This window comes from Oncorhynchus masou, chromosome 33 (assembly GCF_036934945.1).
Source record: "Oncorhynchus masou masou isolate Uvic2021 chromosome 33, UVic_Omas_1.1, whole genome shotgun sequence".
Taxonomy (NCBI): Eukaryota; Metazoa; Chordata; class Actinopteri; order Salmoniformes; family Salmonidae; genus Oncorhynchus; species Oncorhynchus masou.
In genome coordinates this window covers 6,814,015-6,828,605 of record NC_088244.1, presented here as the reverse complement: position 1 = coordinate 6,828,605, position 14,591 = coordinate 6,814,015, and the positions used below count along the sequence as shown (strand labels likewise).

The 14,591-nt window shown below is 39.8% G+C and overlaps 5 non-coding genes across 5 annotated transcripts; all 5 read left to right on the top strand.

Moving 5' to 3' along the window:
• The first annotated feature begins 1,581 nt into the window (after window positions 1-1,581).
• On the top strand, window positions 1,582-1,655 carry trnat-agu (transfer RNA threonine (anticodon AGU)). The gene has a single exon. It is a non-coding gene; the product is annotated as a tRNA-Thr (tRNA).
• A 2,102-nt stretch (window positions 1,656-3,757) lies between these two features.
• trnat-agu (transfer RNA threonine (anticodon AGU)) lies at window positions 3,758-3,831 on the top strand. Its single transcript has one exon. It is a non-coding gene; the product is annotated as a tRNA-Thr (tRNA).
• Window positions 3,832-4,844: 1,013 nt separating this feature from the next.
• On the top strand, window positions 4,845-4,918 carry trnat-agu (transfer RNA threonine (anticodon AGU)). Its single transcript has one exon. It is a non-coding gene; the product is annotated as a tRNA-Thr (tRNA).
• A 1,013-nt stretch (window positions 4,919-5,931) lies between these two features.
• trnat-agu (transfer RNA threonine (anticodon AGU)) lies at window positions 5,932-6,005 on the top strand. The gene has a single exon. It is a non-coding gene; the product is annotated as a tRNA-Thr (tRNA).
• Window positions 6,006-7,018: 1,013 nt separating this feature from the next.
• trnat-agu (transfer RNA threonine (anticodon AGU)) lies at window positions 7,019-7,092 on the top strand. Its single transcript has one exon. It is a non-coding gene; the product is annotated as a tRNA-Thr (tRNA).
• Window positions 7,093-14,591: the final 7,499 nt, after the last annotated feature.

The following is a 14,591-nucleotide window of genomic DNA, read 5'->3' as shown; positions in this document are numbered from 1 at the left end:
TTAGGTTTTTACCATTTTTAATCTCGAGATCCAACTGAGAAATGTAGTTTCCCCGAAACGACCAAAATGATGAGGATATCGTGTATGATTCTGAATGTTTACTCATATCTCGCGATATTCCAACTTTGGGTCCCAAACCATAGTTTAAGAATCCATGTCAGAGTATCTTGAGTTTATTCAGTTTGAGACCCAAATGAAAAATGTACTGTCCTCGGATGTCCGAAATTAAGAAGAAATAGCTTGTGACTCAAAATGTTTACTGATATCGCGCTGCCCACCTCTCACATACTCAGGCACACTTTGGGTCCCAAAACATAGCTTAAGAAACCCTGTTGCTAGACAATTGAAGGAGTCCATATCGATTCCAATATTAGTAAATAACATCTGTTTTGTGACGTGATTTTGCAAGACAGAGATATGGGTAAAATGAATGAGACATGTTTGATATAAATACGTGTGTCGGTGTTCTTACCTGCAACATACTAGCCATCCACAGGCGCTGTGGCTTAGTTGTTAAAGCGCCTGTCTAGTAAACAGGAGATCCTGAGTTCGAATCTCAGCAGAGCCTTTTTAAACATGTCATTGAACACATTGGTGGAAAGTGAAGAGTTCTCTTCTATTCTCAACCAATGAGTCTTGAGAATTTGGAGTGATGACAGGAGAAAAGATGTGAGGAGGATGCCATTGAGATATTCCAATTTCATGGAAAAAGGGTACTTTTTCAAAGAATTACAACGTAACAACTGTCTCAAGTTCTGCTGGTTCTTCCGTTGATTCATTTCAAGCGCTAAATGAAGAGTTCAGCCAGCTTGTACAGGTCTCTGTCAGAGCATGAGTAGGCTTTACAAGCAATCTTTGGTAGCTCGCTGTGATCGTATAGTGTTTCGTACTCTGCGTTGTGGCTGCAGGAAACCCGGTCTGATTCTGGTTCACGGCAAAGAATTGCCATTTCAAAAGGATTGTATTTTGAATGAGTTGAAACTTACTGTGTGAGCGAAGAAACTCAAGAACTCTTCCATTTGACAAAGTCCCCAGCTCATGGTAGGTTAATTACTTGCATTAACTGAATCATCTGATCTGCTTTTTCTTAGGTTTTTACCATTTTTAATCTCGAGATCCAACTGAGAAATGTAGTTTCCCGAAACGACCAAAATGATGAGGATATCGTGTATGATTCTGAATGTTTACTCATATCTCGCGATATTCCAACTTTGGGTCCCAAACCATAGTTTAAGAATCCATGTCAGAGTATCTTGAGTTTATTCAGTTCGAGACCCAAATGAAAAATGTACTGTCCTCGGATGTCCGAAATTAAGAAGAAATAGCTTGTGACTCAAAATGTTTACCGATATCGCGCTGCCCATCTCTCACATACTCAGGCCCACTTTGGGTCCCAAAACATAGCTTAAGAAACCCTGTTGCAAGACAATTGAAGGAGTCCATATCGATTCCAATATTAGTAAATAACATCTGTTTTGTGACGTGATTTTGCAAGACAGAGATATGGGTAAAATGAATGAGACATGTTTGATATAAATACGTGTGTCGGTGTTCTTACCTGCAACATACTAGCCATCCACAGGCGCTGTGGCTTAGTTGGTTAAAGCGCCTGTCTAGTAAACAGGAGATCCTGAGTTCGAATCTCAGCAGAGCCTTTTTAAACATGTCATTGAACACATTGGTGGAAAGTGAAGAGTTCTCTTCTATTCTCAACCAATGAGTCTTGAGAATTTGGAGTGATGACAGGAGAAAAGATGTGAGGAGGATGCCATTGAGATATTCCAATTTCATGGAAAAAGGGTACTTTTTCAAAGAATTACAACGTAACAACTGTCTCAAGTTCTGCTGGTTCTTCCGTTGATTCTTTTCAAGCGCTAAATGAAGAGTTCAGCCAGCTTGTACAGGTCTCTGTCAGAGCATGAGTAGGCTTTACAAGCAATCTTTGGTAGCTCGCTGTGATCGTATAGTGTTTCGTACTCTGCGTTGTGGCTGCAGGAAACCCTGGTCTGATTCTGGTTCACGGCAAAGAATTGCCATTTCAAAAGGATTGTATTTTGAATGAGTTGAAACTTACTGTGTGAGCGAAGAAACTCAAGAACTCTTCCATTTGACAAAGTCCCCAGCTCATGGTAGGTTAATTACTTGCATTAACTGAATCATCTGATCTGCTTTTTCTTAGGTTTTTACCATTTTTAATCTCGAGATCCAACTGAGAAATGTAGTTTCCCCGAAACGACCAAAATGATGAGGATATTGTGTATGATTCTGAATGTTTACTCATATCTCGCGATATTCCAACTTTGGGTCCCAAACCATAGTTTAAGAATCCATGTCAGAGTATCTTGAGTTTCTTCAGTTTGAGACCCAAATGAAAAATGTACTGTCCTCGGATAACCGAAATTAAGAAGAAATAGCTTGTGACTCAAAATGTTTACTGATATCGCGCTGCCCACCTCTCACATACTCAGGCACACTTTGGGTCCCAAAACATAGCTTAAGAAACCCTGTTGCTAGACAATTGAAGGAGTCCATATCGATTCTAATATTAGTGAATAACATCTGTTTTGTGACGTGATTTTGCAAGACAGAGATATGGGTAAAATGAATGAGACATGTTTGATATAAATACGTGTGTTGGTGTTCTTACCTGCAACATACTAGCCATCCACAGGCGCTGTGGCTTAGTTGGTTAAAGCGCCTGTCTAGTAAACAGGAGATCCTGAGTTCGAATCTCAGAAGAGCCTTTTTAAACATGTCATTGAACACATTGGTGGAAAGTGAAGAGTTCTCTTCTATTCTCAACCAATGAGTCTTGAGAATTTGGAGTGATGACAGGAGAAAAGATGTGAGGAGGATGCCATTGAGATATTCCAATTTCATGGAAAATGGTACTTTTTCAAAGAATTACAACGTAACAACTGTCTCAAGTTCTGCTTGTTCTTCTGTTGATTCTTTTCAAGCGCTAAATGAAGAGTTCAGCCAGCTTGTACAGGTCTCTGTCAGAGCATGAGTAGGCTTTACAAGCAATCTTTGGTAGCTCGCTGTGATCGTATAGTGTTTCGTACACTGCGTTGTGGCCGCAGGAAACCCGGTCTGAATCTGGTTCACAGCAAAGAATTGCCATTTCAAAAGGAGTGTATTTTGAATGAGTTGAAACTTACTGTGTGAGCGAAGAAACTCAAGAACTCTTCCATTTGACAAAGTCCCCAGCTCATGGTAGGTTAATTACTTGCATTAACTGAATCATCTGATCTGCTTTTTCTTAGGTTTTTACCATTTTTAATCTCGAGATCCAACTGAGAAATGTAGTTTCCCCGAAACGACCAAAATGATGAGGATATCGTGTATGATTCTGAATGTTTACTCATATCTCGCGATATTCCAACTTTGGGTCCCAAACCATAGTTTAAGAATCCATGTCAGAGTATCTTGAGTTTATTCAGTTTGAGACCCAAATGAAAAATGTACTGTCCTCGGATGTCCGAAATTAAGAAGAAATAGCTTGTGACTCAAAATGTTTACTGATATCGCGCTGCCCACCTCTCACATACTCAGGCACACTTTGGGTCCCAAAACATAGCTTAAGAAACCCTGTTGCTAGACAATTGAAGGAGTCCATATCGATTCCAATATTAGTGAATAACATCTGTTTTGTGACGTGATTTTGCAAGACAGAGATATGGGTAAAATGAATGAGACATGTTTGATATAAATACGTGTGTCGGTGTTCTTACCTGCAACATACTAGCCATCCACAGGCGCTGTGGCTTAGTTGGTTAAAGCGCCTGTCTAGTAAACAGGAGATCCTGAGTTCGAATCTCAGCAGAGCCTTTTTAAACATGTCATTGAACACATTGGTGGAAAGTGAAGAGTTCTCTTCTATTCTCAACCAATGAGTCTTGAGAATTTGGAGTGATGACAGGAGAAAAGATGTGAGGAGGATGCCATTGAGATATTCCAATTTCATGGAAAAGGGTACTTTTTCAAAGAATTACAACGTAACAACTGTCTCAAGTTCTGCTGGTTCTTCCGTTGATTCATTTCAAGCGCTAAATGAAGAGTTCAGCCAGCTTGTACAGGTCTCTGTCAGAGCATGAGTAGGCTTTACAAGCAATCTTTGGTAGCTCGCTGTGATCGTATAGTGTTTCGTACTCTGCGTTGTGGCTGCAGGAAACCCGGTCTGATTCTGGTTCACGGCAAAGAATTGCCATTTCAAAAGGGTTGTATTTTGAATGAGTTGAAACTTACTGTGTGAGCGAAGAAACTCAAGAACTCTTCCATTTGACAAAGTCCCCAGCTCATGGTAGGTTAATTACTTGCATTAACTGAATCATCTGATCTGCTTTTTCTTAGGTTTTTACCATTTTTAATCTCGAGATCCAACTGAGAAATGTAGTTTCCCCGAAACGACCAAAATGATGAGGATATCGTGTATGATTCTGAATGTTTACTCATATCTCGCGATATTCCAACTTTGGGTCCCAAACCATAGTTTAAGAATCCATGTCAGAGTATCTTGAGTTTATTCAGTTCGAGACCCAAATGAAAAATGTACTGTCCTCGGATGTCCGAAATTAAGAAGAAATAGCTTGTGACTCAAAATGTTTACTGATATCGCGCTGCCCATCTCTCACATACTCAGGCCCACTTTGGGTCCCAAAACATAGCTTAAGAAACCCTGTTGCAAGACAATTGAAGGAGTCCATATCGATTCCAATATTAGTAAATAACATCTGTTTTGTGACGTGATTTTGCAAGACAGAGATATGGGTAAAATGAATGAGACATGTTTGATATAAATACGTGTGTCGGTGTTCTTACCTGCAACATACTAGCCATCCACAGGCGCTGTGGCTTAGTTGGTTAAAGCGCCTGTCTAGTAAACAGGAGATCCTGAGTTCGAATCTCAGCAGAGCCTTTTTAAACATGTCATTGAACACATTGGTGGAAAGTGAAGAGTTCTCTTCTATTCTCAACCAATGAGTCTTGAGAATTTGGAGTGATGACAGGAGAAAAGATGTGAGGAGGATGCAATTGAGATATTCCAATTTCACGGAAAAAGGGTACTTTTTCAAAGAATTACAACGTAACAACTGTCTCAAGTTCTGCTGGTTCTTCCGTTGATTCATTTCAAGCGCTAAATGAAGAGTTCAGCCAGCTTGTACAGGTCTCTGTCAGAGCATGAGTAGGCTTTACAAGCAATCTTTGGTAGCTCGCTGTGATCGTATAGTGTTTCGTACTCTGCGTTGTGGCTGCAGGAAACCTGGTCTGATTCTGGTTCACGGCAAAGAATTGCCATTTCAAAAGGGTTGTATTTTGAATGAGTTGAAACTTACTGTGTGAGCGAAGAAACTCAAGAACTCTTCCATTTGACAAAGTCCCCAGCTCATGGTAGGTTAATTACTTGCATTAACTGAATCATCTGATCTGCTTTTTCTTAGGTTTTTACCATTTTTAATCTCGAGATCCAACTGAGAAATGTAGTTTCCCGAAACGACCAAAATGATGAGGATATCGTGTATGATTCTGAATGTTTACTCATATCTCGCGATATTCCAACTTTGGGTCCCAAACCATAGTTTAAGAATCCATGTCAGAGTATCTTGAGTTTATTCAGTTCGAGACCCAAATGAAAAATGTACTGTCCTCGGATGTCCGAAATTAAGAAGAAATAGCTTGTGACTCAAAATGTTTACTGATATCGCGCTGCCCATCTCTCACATACTCAGGCCCACTTTGGGTCCCAAAACATAGCTTAAGAAACCCTGTTGCAAGACAATTGAAGGAGTCCATATCGATTCCAATATTAGTAAATAACATCTGTTTTGTGACGTGATTTTGCAAGACAGAGATATGGGTAAAATGAATGAGACATGTTTGATATAAATACGTGTGTCGGTGTTCTTACCTGCAACATACTAGCCATCCACAGGCGCTGTGGCTTAGTTGGTTAAAGCGCCTGTCTAGTAAACAGGAGATCCTGAGTTCGAATCTCAGCAGAGCCTTTTTAAACATGTCATTGAACACATTGGTGGAAAGTGAAGAGTTCTCTTCTATTCTCAACCAATGAGTCTTGAGAATTTGGAGTGATGACAGGAGAAAAGATGTGAGGAGGATGCCATTGAGATATTCCAATTTCATGGAAAAGGGTACTTTTTCAAAGAATTACAACGTAACAACTGTCTCAAGTTCTGCTGGTTCTTCCGTTGATTCATTTCAAGCGCTAAATGAAGAGTTCAGCCAGCTTGTACAGGTCTCTGTCAGAGCATGAGTAGGCTTTACAAGCAATCTTTGGTAGCTCGCTGTGATCGTATAGTGTTTCGTACTCTGCGTTGTGGCTGCAGGAAACCTGGTCTGATTCTGGTTCACGGCAAAGACTTGCCATTTCAAAAGGGTTGTATTTTGAATGAGTTGAAACTTACTGTGTGAGCGAAGAAACTCAAGAACTCTTCCATTTGACAAAGTCCCCAGCTCATGGTAGGTTAATTACTTGCATTAACTGAATCATCTGATCTGCTTTTTCTTAGGTTTTTACCATTTTTAATCTCGAGATCCAACTGAGAAATGTAGTTTCCCCGAAACGACCAAAATGATGAGGATATCGTGTATGATTCTGAATGTTTACTCATATCTCGCGATATTCCAACTTTGGGTCCCAAACCATAGTTTAAGAATCCATGTCAGAGTATCTTGAGTTTATTCAGTTCGAGACCCAAATGAAAAATGTACTGTCCTCGGATGACCGAAATTAAGAAGAAATAGCTTGTGACACAAAATGTTTACTGATATCGCGCTGCCCACCTCTCACATACTCAGGCACACTTTGGGTCCCAAAACATAGCTTAAGAAACCCTGTTGCTAGACAATTGAAGGAGTCCATATCGATTCCAATATTAGTGAATAACATCTGTTTTGTGACGTGATTTTGCAAGACAGAGATATGGGTAAAATGAATGAGACATGTTTGATATAAATACGTGTGTCGGTGTTCTTACCTGCAACATACTAGCCATCCACAGGCGCTGTGGCTTAGTTGGTTAAAGCGCCTGTCTAGTAAACAGGAGATCCTGAGTTCGAATCTCAGCAGAGCCTTTTTAAACATGTCATTGAACACATTGGTGGAAAGTGAAGAGTTCTCTTCCATTCTCAACCAATGAGTCTTGAGAATTTGGAGTGATGACAGGAGAAAAGATGTGAGGAGGATGCAATTGAGATATTCCAATTTCACGGAAAAAGGGTACTTTTTCAAAGAATTACAACGTAACAACTGTCTCAAGTTCTGCTGGTTCTTCCGTTGATTCATTTCAAGCGCTAAATGAAGAGTTCAGCCAGCTTGTACAGATCTCTGTCAGAGCATGAGTAGGCTTTACAAGCAATCTTTGGTAGCTCGCTGTGATCGTATAGTGTTTCGTACACTGCGTTGTGGCCGCAGGAAACCCGGTCTGAATCTGGTTCACAGCAAAGAATTGCCATTTCAAAAGGGTTGTATTTTGAATGAGTTGAAACTTACTTTGTGAGCGAAGAAACTCAAGAACTCTTCCATTTGACAATGTCCCCAGTTCATGGTAGGTTAATTACTTGCATTAACTGAATCATCTGATCTGCTTTTTCTTAGGTTTTTACCATTTTTAATCTCGAGATCCAACTGAGAAATGTAGTTTCCCCGAAACGACCAAAATGATGAGGATATCGTGTATGATTCTGAATGTTTACTCATATCTCGCGATATTCCAACTTTGGGTCCCAAACCATAGTTTAAGAATCCATGTCAGAGTATCTTGAGTTTATTCAGTTCGAGACCCAAATGAAAAATGTACTGTCCTCGGATGTCCGAAATTAAGAAGAAATAGCTTGTGACTCAAAATGTTTACTGATATCGCGCTGCCCATCTCTCACATACTCAGGCCCACTTTGGGTCCCAAAACATAGCTTAAGAAACACTGTTGCTAGACAATTGAAGGAGTCCATATCGATTCCAATATTAGTAAATAACATCTGTTTTGTGACGTGATTTTGCAAGACAGAGATATGGGTAAATTGAATGAGACATGTTTGATATAAATACGTGTGTCGGTGTTCTTACCTGCAACATACTAGCCATCCACAGGCGCTGTGGCTTAGTTGTTTAAAGCGCCTGTCTAGTAAACAGGAGATCCTGAGTTCGAATCTCAGCAGAGCCTTTTCAAACATGTCATTGAACACATTGGTGAAGAGTTCTCTTCTATTCTCAACCAATGAGTCTTGAGAATTTGGAGTGATGACAGGAGAAAAGATGTGAGGAGGATGCAATTGAGATATTCCAATTTCACGGAAAAAGGGAACTTTTTCAAAGAATTACAACGTAACAACTGTCTCAAGTTCTGCTGCTTCTTCCGTTGATTCATTTCAAGCGCTAAATGAAGAGTTAAGCCAGCTTGTACAGATCTCTGTCAGAGCATGAGTAGGCTTTACGAGCAATCTTTGTTAGCTCGCTGTGATCGTATAGTGTTTCGTACACTGCGTTGTGGCTGCAGGAAACCCGGTCTGAATCTGGTTCACGGCAAAGAATTGCCATTTCAAAAGGGTTGTATTTTGAATGAGTTGAAACTTACTGTGTGAGCAAAGAAACTCAAGAACTCTTCCATTTGACAAAGTCCCCAGCTCATGGTAGGTTAATTACTTTGATTAACTGATTCATCTGATCTGCTTTTTCTTAGGTTTTTACCATTTTTAATCTCGAGATCCAACTGAGAAATGTAGTTTCCCCGAAACGACCAAAATGATGAGGATATCGTGTATGATTCTGAATGTTTACTCATATCTCGCGATATTCCAACTTTGGGTCCCAAACCATAGTTTAAGAATCCATGTCAGAGTATCTTGAGTTTATTCAGTTCGAGACCCAAATGAAAAATGTACTGTCCTCGGATGTCCGAAATTAAGAAGAAATAGCTTGTGACTCAAAATGTTTACTGATATCGCGCTGCCCACCTCTCACATACTCAGGCCCACTTTGGGTCCCAAAACATAGCTTAAGAAACCCTGTTGCTAGACAATTGAAGGAGTCCATATCGATTCCAATATTAGTAAATAACATCTGTTTTGTGACGTGATTTTGCAAGACAGAGATATGGGTAAATTGAATGAGACATGTTTGATATAAATACGTGTGTCGGTGTTCTTACCTGCAACATACTAGCCATCCACAGGCGCTGTGGCTTAGTTGTTTAAAGCGCCTGTCTAGTAAACAGGAGATCCTGAGTTCGAATCTCAGCAGAGCCTTTTCAAACATGTCATTGAACACATTGGTGAAGAGTTCTCTTCTATTCTCAACCAATGAGTCTTGAGAATTTGGAGTGATGACAGGAGAAAAGATGTGAGGAGGATGCAATTGAGATATTCCAATTTCACGGAAAAAGGGAACTTTTTCAAAGAATTACAACGTAACAACTGTCTCAAGTTCTGCTGGTTCTTCCGTTGATTCATTTCAAGCGCTAAATGAAGAGTTAAGCCAGCTTGTACAGATCTCTGTCAGAGCATGAGTAGGCTTTACGAGCAATCTTTGGTAGCTCGCTGTGATCGTATAGTGTTTCGTACACTGCGTTGTGGCTGCAGGAAACCCGGTCTGAATCTGGTTCACGGCAAAGAATTGCCATTTCAAAAGGGTTGTATTTTGAATGAGTTGAAACTTACTGTGTGAGCAAAGAAACTCAAGAACTCTTCCATTTGACAAAGTCCCCAGCTCATGGTAGGTTAATTACTTTGATTAACTGATTCATCTGATCTGCTTTTTCTTAGGTTTTTACCATTTTTAATCTCGAGATCCAACTGAGAAATGTAGTTTCCCCGAAACGACCAAAATGATGAGGATATCGTGTATGATTCTGAATGTTTACTCATATCTCGCGATATTCCAACTTTGGGTCCCAAACCATAGTTTAAGAATCCATGTCAGAGTATCTTGAGTTTATTCAGTTCGAGACCCAAATGAAAAATGTACTGTCCTCGGATGTCCGAAATTAAGAAGAAATAGCTTGTGACTCAAAATGTTTACTGATATCGCGCTGCCCACCTCTCACATACTCAGGCCCACTTTGGGTCCCAAAACATAGCTTAAGAAACCCTGTTGCTAGACAATTGAAGGAGTCCATATCGATTCCAATATTAGTAAATAACATCTGTTTTGTGACGTGATTTTGCAAGACAGAGTAATGGGTAAATTGAATGAGACATGTTTGAAATAAATACGTGTGTCGGTGTTCTTACCTGCAACATACTAGCCATCCACAGGCGCTGTGGCTTAGTTGGTTAAAGCGCCTGTCTAGTAAACACGAGATCCTGAGTTCGAATCTCAGCAGAGCCTTTTCAAACATGTCATTGAACACATTGGTGGAAAGTGAAGAGTTCTCTTCTTTTCTCAACCAATGAGTCTTGAGAATTTGGAGTGATGACAGGAGAAAAGATGTGAGGAGAATGCAATTGAGATATTCCAATTTCACGGAAAAGGGAAACTTTTTCAAAGAATTACAACGTAACAACTGTCTCAAGTTCTGCTGGTTCTTTCGTTGATTCATTTCAAGCGCTAAATGAAGAGTTCAGCCAGCTTGTACAGGTCTCTGTCAGAGCATGAGTAGGCTTTACAAGCAATCTTTGGTAGCTCGCTCTGATCGTATAGTGTTTCGTACTCTTGGGTGTGGCTGCAGGAACCCTGGTCTGAATCCGGGTCAAGGCAAAGAATTGCAATTTCAAAAGGGTTGTATTTTGAATGAGTTGAAACTTACTGTGTGACCAAAGAAACTCAAGAACTCTTCAATTTGACAACGTCCCACATTTACATTTACATTTAAGTCATTTAGCAGATGATGGTAAATTACTTACATTAACTGATTCATCTGCTTTTTCTTAGGTTTTTACCATTTTTAATCTCGAGATCCAACTGACCGAAATTAAGAAGAAATAGCTTGTGACTCAAAATGTTTACTGATATCACGCTGCCCACCTCTCACATACTCAGGCACACTTTCGGTCCCAAAACATAGCTTAAGAAACCCTTTTGCTAGACAATTGAAGGAGTCCATATCGATTCCAATATTAGTAAATAACATCTGTTTTGTGACGTGATTTTGCAAGACATAGATATGGGTTAAATGAATGAGACATGTTTGATATAAATACGTGTGGCGGTGTTCTTACCTGCAACATCGCGAGATATGAGTAAACATTCAGAATCATACACTATTTCTTCATAATGTTGGTCGTTCGAGGACACTGCATTTCTCATTTGTCTCTCGAGCTTAAAAATGGTAACCTCTGAAACAGCAGATGAATCAGTTTGTGTAAGTAATTAACCTACCATATGCTGGGGAACTTTGTCAAAAGGCTGAGTTGCTGAGTTTCTTTGCTTGCATCGTCAGTCTTCACTCGTTCAAAAAACAACACTTCTAAAATTACACTGCAGTGCCATGACCCGGATTCGAACCGGGGTTGCTGCGACCACAAAGCAGAGTACTCACCTATATACGATCACAGCTGGCTGCAAGTGCTGGCTTTTTAAAGCCTACATAGGCTGTGAAATTGATGTGCACAAGCTGGCAAAACTCTTTTCATTTTGGTCTCGATAATGAATAAACTGAAGAAACAGTGGAGCACAGTCGGTAGGTTTTTTCTCATTCAAAAAGTGCCCTTTTTCCGTGACATTGGAATATCTCAATTGCATCCTCCTCACATATTTTCTCCTGTCATAATTAATAACTAATTCTCTAAAAACCTGAGTGCCCTCCCCTCTGACCTTCTCCCTCAATGTGAACAATAAAAAGATTCTGCTGAGATTTGTTCTCGGGATCTCCAGTTTACTAGACAGGCACTTTAACCCACTAAGCCACAACACCCATAAAACTGATATATGATGTAGATGTGAACACCCACACCTATTTGAATCAAACCAGTCTCATTAATTTAACCCACATCTCTGTGTAGCAAAATCGCATCTCAAAAGAGATGTCTTTTACTAATATTGGAAACGATACAGACACCTTCAATTGTCTAGCAACAGAATCATACACTATTTCTTCATAATGTAGGTCATTCTAGGTCACTACATTTCTCATTTGGCTCTCAAGCTTAAAAATGGTAAAAACTTCTGAAACAGCAGATGAATCAGTTAACAGACGTTTTTACTGATTAGCATCTGGGATAATGTATCCAAGTCTTTACTGTGTTGTAGTGTTAACAAATTGCATGTCTGGTTTCATTGGACATCTACATAGGTTTTGAAAACTAATTATCACTTATCAACGGCTTTGGATGAGAAAGTCTCAGAACATTCAACTGCATTTGCCTAAGACCTAATATTGAATTGCACCCGACCTTTTGCAGTTGAACATTCTGAGAATGGCACATTCTCCTCCATTTGTAATTGGTAAATAATGCTTCCGCATTGTGCTGTTTATTTCTGATAGTTTTCAAAACCTATGTGGATGTCCAGTGAAATTAGATATGCAAATTGTTGACACTACAACACAGTAAAGACTTGGATACTGTAAGGGGTGCGTGCGTACTTTGCGGCAGAGAAGTCAGTCACAGGAGAGCAAAAACGGTGTTTCCAACAGCGCAGTTTAATAATAAAAACCCACCGGAAACCAGAACAATCAATAAATGGGTACAAAACCCGACCCACACCAGACATAATGTGCACAAGCACGTACAATAAACAATACCGGACAAGGACATAAGGGGAACATAGGGTTAAATACACAACATGTAATTGATGGAATTTAAACCAGGTATGTGGGAAGACAAGACAGAACAAATGGAAAATAAACGGAGGATTGGTGATGGCTAGAAAATTATCCCTACTGCTAATCAATAAAATAAAAAAATCACGCTCAACAGTTTCCCTTGCGAATCACGTACTGTGGGAAGCATTGGAGTCAACATGGGCCAGCGCCCCTGTGAAATGCTTTTGGCAAATTATAGAGTCCATTTGACAAATTGAGACTGTTCTGAGGGCGTAGTGGGGGGGGTGGTGGTTGTAACCAGTGGCAATTTTAGCATGTAAATCTTGGTGGGGATACTACACAACACAACACTAAACAATACATTATTGCACTATAACGGTGTCAAAGGGAGCCCAGAAACTGTTAGGGCCTACATAAAGCTGTCCCAACAGCAGAGTACCAACAGCAGTCCCAACATCTTACCACTACTACACCTGGCATCAGTGGCGGAGCCTCGTCTGGCAGAGAAACAGTTCATTCAGCCTTATTTACTGCCTTTAAAAAAACATAGCTGATATAGGAGACTTGCTTAAACTTCTTATGGCTGCAATCCCGTTAACGGGATCGATATGACAACAGCCAGTGAAAGTGCAGGGGCCAAATTCAAACAACAGAAATCTCATACTTAAAATTCCTCAAGCATAAAGAAAGATACACTTCTTGTTAGTCCCACCACAGTGTCCTATTTCAAAAAGGCTTTACAGCGAAAGCACCACAAACGATTATGTTAGGTCACCGCAAAATCACAGAAAAACACAGCCATTTTTCCAGCCAAAGTCACAAAAAGCCTTTGATGATCTTCATCAGATGACACTCATAGGACTTCATGTTACACAGATATAATGTTTTGTTCGATAAAGTTCATATTTATATCCAAAAACTACAGTTTACATTGGCACCATGTTCAGAAATGCCTCCAAAATATCAGGAAAAATTGCAGAGCCACATCAAATATCATATCATAAATTTGATGAAAGATAGAGACATAGAATTAAAGATACACTTGTTCTTAATGCAACCGCTGTGTCAGATTTCAAATAGCTTTACAGCGAAAGCACAATATTCAATAATCTGTGAACAGCGTTCAGCAACAGAAGGAAGCCATTCAGTTACCCGCCAAATTGTGCAGTCAACAAAACTCATAAATAGCATTATAAATCTTCACTTACCTTTGCTATTCTTCGTTGGAATGCACTCCCAGGACTCCCACTTCCACAAGAAATGTTTGTTTTGTTCGGTAATGTCCATCATTTACGTCCAAATAGCTATTTTTGTTAGCGTGTTTGGTAAACAAATCCAAAGTCAGGGAGCGCGTTCACTAAAAGCAGACAAAATGTCAAAAAGTTCCGTAACAGTCAGTAGAAACATGTCAAACGATGTATTGACTCAATATTTAGGATGTTTTTAACATAAATCTTCAATAAAGTTCCAACCGGAGAATTCCATTGTCTTCAGAAGTGCGATGGAACAGAGCTCCCTCATGTCAACGCGCATGGTCAGAGCATGGTCAGAGCATGGTCAGCTTATGATAGACCTTACTCATTCCCATCTCCTTCAGCCCCACTTCACAGTAGAAGCATCAGACAAGGTTCTACAGACTGTTGACATCTGGTGGAAGCAGTAGGATGTGCAAACTGACCCATATCCCACTGTGTATTCGATAGGCGATGAGTTGAAAACCTACAAACATCAGATTTCCCACTTCCTGGTTGGATTTGTTTCTCAGGTTTTTGCCTGCCATATGAGTTCTGTTATACTCACATACATCATTCAAACAGTTTTAGAAACGTCAGAGTGTTTTCTATCCAATACTAATAATAATATGCATATATTAGC